The following is a 5,669-nucleotide window of genomic DNA, read 5'->3' as shown; positions in this document are numbered from 1 at the left end:
CAGAAAGCAAGAAATCACCCCCCAGGGGGGATGGCCACGCTGCAATCCCTTCTCCTTCATTCTCCTCTCGGGATCTTGGGCACGCACGCACACACGCCTAGCGTGAGTTTAAGCCACTGGGTCTGGGACTCGAACCGCGGTTGACTACATGGAAGTCCAGCGACATAGCCATTACATGCTAACTGCTGGTCCCCCCATGGCTGGCATCTTGAGAACCACATGAAAGATCAAGAGCTAAGATAGTCTACTACACTTGAATTCTTGACTTACCGAAATTGTAATAAATGGTTATTGTTATTTTAAGTCACTCTTTGGGGTCATCTGTAGCATAGCACCAGATAGCCAATACATTGGCTGATTTACGGTTTGATCCAGACTTGAGGACAGACTTGAGACAGTCCAAGCTTGTATATTAATTATGCTCTTAAAATGGTTGAGGACTTTGTTCCTGGGTGCCAAGTCTTCCCCTCTACAATTCTTGCCATGCCAACACAACTCATAGATTTTCCTGAACACAAAATTCTTTGACCCCTTGTTGTGTAAAGGGGACACTAGCACCAAATGGTGCAAATAAAAGTTAGGGAGCAGAGTTTTGGGGGAATTTTTCGGGGGGGGTTGTGTTTTTGTTTTTGTTTTTGTTTTTTTGTGGAGTCTATTTTAAGCAGAACAATAACAAAGTAAACTCAACCTCCCAACCTTTCCAAAAAGCAGATTAGTCTAATGTTTGCTGGACCATATAACCACAGCTAGATTTCTATAGGGAGGGAGCCTGTCTTGGAATGCACTACTTCTTTATAGGGATGGTGAGGCAGGGAACATCTATGCAACTAACAATGAAAACTGCTTTATGGAAGGAAAAAACTCATTAGAAAGGTGAAGCCTATATTTCCAATTGAGCTCACTGGTGTCTGTTGAGCTAACTCTCTGCTAAGCCACTGGGAAGGGAAGTCAAAAGCCCTGCTGCATCAAAACCTCCTATCTGTGGCCCCATTGTCTTTCTGTTCCGGCTGAGTCTGGTATCTTGATCACACTCTACTTCTGGGCCACCATCCAAGTACTCTTCTAAAACTCAAGCTTGATCATGTCTTCTCTCTGCTTGAAGTGTCAATGATTTATCCTGTTTGGTCAAGTTCATGTGCCTTCTCCAAACCCTTGGGAATCTGGTTCCCTGTCACCTAGGCAGCTTCCCATACTACCTCTTACTCTTGCAGTTCATACTCCAGAACACCAGACTGCACACAGTTCAAGCACATCTCGAGGTTCTGTGCTTCTCTGCCTTTGTTCCCTCCTGTATCTAATGCCTTTCCTTCCTCTTATCAACCTAGTAAGATTCTTTCTTCCACTTCCCTTCCTTTAAGCCATCTTTCACATCTACTTTCCTCCAGTCAATCAAAAGGTATACCACTCCTTGGTCCATGGCCACTGTTATAACCAATGCACTGTCTTCTCAGTGTAAATTTGGATATCTATCTCTCCTCCCCCCAGTCTAGGAGCCCTGGGGAAAGGGAGCCTACCCTCGTCAACTCTTCCCCAAGGACCAGGCACAGTGTCTGTCATATAACCCAGAGCCAGTGCAAGTTTCATCTTTTTCATGGACTCTCCTTGGGTCGCCTAATCTTCTCTCCTCTGAACTGCCTTTTGTACTGGTCATACATTGTCTCATCTCATCATCTTTCATTTATTTATTTGAGGTTTTTGCCATAGGGCACATGCACTCACCAGAGATGAATAGAGACAGAGAAAGTGAGAAATCACCACCCCAGGGGGATGGCCGTGCCACAATCCCTTCTCCCCCATTCTCCTCTAAGGATTTTGGGCACATACGCCCATGTGCCCAGCATGATTTTCAGGCTGCTGAGCCTGGGACTTGAACCGCAGTCAACTATGTGAGAGTTCAACACCTTAACCACTATGCTACCTCATTATCTTTTTAAAAGTGTTTCATTTCTCTGACAGTTCATCAATGGAAATTTTCATTCACCTTGTCGATGTTGGCCTTGTGTCCACCTCTTTGTCACTCGGGTCTCAGTTAAGAGCTAATCTTCCGAGCTATAATTTTCCCCATGAGTAAGATGGAGACAGAAGCAACCCCAAGCAGCCATGATTTATCCTCTCTGAGCCTGAGCACATCTTTTTTTTTCCCGCCACAGCCAGGGCTGTGTACCTGGCCTGAGAAAAGCCAGCTTACTCTCAGGCTGGTCAGGCAAAAAAGGCCAAATCTAGGACAAACTGCCACAAAGCCTAGAAGTTTTAATTTTAAAATATGGCAGAGTAGCCTTTGAGACTGATGAGAATTGTACAAACTCCAGATTGTGTTACACAAAAAATAATATGTAAGCCTTACTTTGTATACAAAATAATGTAATTCTGTCAAAATGGAACTGCCTGGAATCCTGCTCCAGACTCTGGGATGCCCAGCAACACAGGAACTTTGTTCTTGGTTTCTTGTCCCTGTTTATGTCCAGCACTTAATAAAATCAGCACCTCCCCCCATTACAGAACTGGAGCTGGCGTAGAGAGTTTCTGTTCATGTGATGTAACAGCGTAACTGCTAAAGTGCCTAACCCTGCACCTGGCTCACAGCTGGGGCTCAATAACAGTAGCTGGCATCATCATCACCTTCAGTGTTATTATTGCTTCAACCTTCATTTAGAATTATTTTATTATTTATTATTCTAAAATTTGCTATAGTACATATGCACTTACCAGAGAGAGAGAGAAGTGAGAAAGCTAGCCACCAGGTCTGGGACTTAAGCTGACAGCAGTCAGCTATGTGGGAGTCCATTGTCTTAACCACCATGCCACCTTCTGGTCCCTGCTGTTGACTCTTTAATGGCAACCATGGTTTGTACTTCTCTAAGACCCTACATCCTGCAGCAGGGCAGTGTAATAGTTAAGAGGTTAACAGTCTTAGGTTAAAACGCTAACTCATAGTTGTGGATATGTGGCCTTGGGCACTTGGGCAAGTTACCTACATTCTTTGAGCCCTGATTCCTTATATCAGAGATCCCCAATCCCTGGACCATGGGTCCCATACCAGCCTGTTAGGAATCACATAGAGGTAGATGAGTGACCTGAGCAGTAAAGCTTCCTGTATTTACAGCCACTCCCCATGGCTCACGTTATGGCCTGAGCTCCGCCTCCTGACAGGTCACTGGAAGTATTAGAGTCGCACACTGAAAAATGCCGAAGATCCTAATGTGCATTCGTCACCCCGGTAATTCCAGTTTGGCTTTCACCAGTTACATTCTAGTCACAGGAAAGCAGTCTCAGGGCTTCCACTGATTCTGCATTATGGTGAGTTTATGATTATTTTATTATACATTACAAGGTAATGATAATAGAAATAAAGTGCACAATAAATGTAATGCGCTTGAATCATCCCCAAACCATCCCCACCCACCCTCAAACCTCGTTTCATGGAAAAACTGTCTTCCATGAAGTTGGTCCCTGATGTCAAAAGTTTGGGGACTGCTGCCTTATATGTCAAATGATAAAAAAAAATAAAATAAGATAAAAACCTGTTCCATGGTAAAGGCTATAAAAATGCCTGACCCAGGCTTGGCACCAAGTAAGCGAATTGTAAATGGCAGCTACTGCTGCTTCATATTATTATTACCTTTCAGTCTTGTCGGCTCACCAAAGTCATCACACAGAGAAAATGCTGGTTTTTCATCCTACGGAGCTTTGGGAGGAACTTGGGCAGGCATCAAGAGAACAGATGTCTCTGGCCCACATCAGTAAACTGATCCACCAGCGGCAAAACTGGCCGATGATTCACCTTGCCTGCAACCTTAGTGAATCAAATCTGCTAGGCTGTCCCCCAGGGCTGCTCCCCACAGGGATCTCAAAGCTACTGTGCTGTGTCAACTCCACCTTTCATCTCCTCTTTCTGGCCTGGCAGCATTTATTTATGGTCTGTTAAGTAGATTATAAATGCTTGTTAAGATTTTCTTTTACTCACACTAATGTTTACATGTTTAACTGTTTACATTTTAATTTACCACAGAGCCAGAACTGGTCATGACACTAATGTGAGTAAAAGAAAATCTCAACAAGCATTTATAAGAACCCTCACTGACTTACTGCGACTCATTGCTTTTTCTTGGAAGGTGAGTGGAGGAACCCTTGCAAGTTGTATTTAAGTTATCACTTGGCATCATATTGGCATAGATGCGTGTTAGGTGAGGCAGAAAGTGGGCAGGTTTGGTGGTGGGCCCAGCTGGAGGGAGCCAGGCAGCACACACCTGACCTGCAGTGGGTCAGGAAGGCTGAGGCAATACATATGTTTAGAGAAGCAACACCACGACTACTTTCTGCAAGAAAGGCCCGAGCAGGGGAATTTATTGCTATTGGAAACTATTGCTCTCACACATCCTTTTTGACTCCATGCCTCCAGGAGCCCTGCTAGCTATTCAAGGGTACGATTTGTTTTTCCTTTCTTTTTTCCTTTTTTTTTTTTTTTTTTTGCCATAGGGCACATGCTCTCAATGGAAAGAGACAGAGACAGAGAGAAGGAAAGTGAGAAATCAGCCTCCGGGGGATGGCCATACTGCAATCCCTTCTCCTGCATTCTCCTCTTGAAACTTTGGGCCCACATGTATACATGTCTGGTATGATTTTCAAGCTATTGGGCCTGGGACTTGAACTGCAGTCGGCTATGTAGGAGTCCAGTGCCTTAACTACCACCTCACCTGCTGGCCCCAAGGGTGGGATTTTTAAAAGGAAAAACAGACAAAAACTAGTGTAAGTTTTCCACCAGCTGTAAGCGTGAAGATTCCCCTACCAAGACAGGACACACATTCAGGCCCAAGTTTGAGAGCTTGAGAAGAAAGACAGGACTTGGCTGCATAGTGCACATAGGTTGGGTGATCCAAATATTCTGCCAACCCCAAAGGGCCTGTGAGAGGGTTCATAGGGTGTGTCATCTCCTGTAGGCTGGAGGCCAAGGATGTTATCAATGACTGGGTCTTGATGAACCAGGGGAGATGGTTCCAGAATAACTGGTTTTGGGCCAAAATAGGCCCCCTCCTTGATGATGATACCTTTCAGAGTGGTGGAGATTGCATATCTGGGGAAGTGGGGAGAGAAGCCCCTCTCACCCTTGCCACATGGCCTCTATGGAAGCCCTGGTTGCCAGGAGAAGTTCTAGCATCAGTCCACTATTCTTGCATATGGCCCTTGTTATAAATCTAGAGGTAGGACAAATATTTCCAACTACCACTCATCTGCGACCTGACCTATACTTACAGTCTGAACCTTCTGAGTTGAGGAGGCAGATCTAGCTGATTCTAATCTCAGGTTAAATCTGCACCACCTCTGAGAGCCTTTCTTGCCAGTGAGCTTATCATGAAGATCCTGATGTGGAACAGCAAACCAATCCGGCCCTGGGGGCAGCCCTTGAGCTGATCCATGTTATGGCACATTATTTAATGTGTTGAGATGTTGAATAGTATTCCATCACTAATCTTTTTTTTTTTTAATTTTTTTTTTGGGAGAGGTTTTTCACTATAGGGCGCGTGTGCTCGCCAGACAGACAGAGAGAGACATAGAGACAGAAAGTGAGAAATCACCCCCCAGGGGGGATGGTCACACCGCAATCCCTTCTCCTCCATTCTCCTCTCAGGATCTTGGGCACACACGCACACGCGCCCGGCGTGAGTTTTAAG

The sequence above is a fragment of the Tupaia chinensis genome, unplaced genomic scaffold (assembly GCF_000334495.1).
Source record: "Tupaia chinensis unplaced genomic scaffold, TupChi_1.0 Scaffold000407_4, whole genome shotgun sequence".
Lineage (NCBI taxonomy): Eukaryota > Metazoa > Chordata > Mammalia > Scandentia > Tupaiidae > Tupaia > Tupaia belangeri.
The sequence above is the reverse complement of the archived record's forward strand: the minus strand, read 5'-3'. Positions refer to the sequence as shown.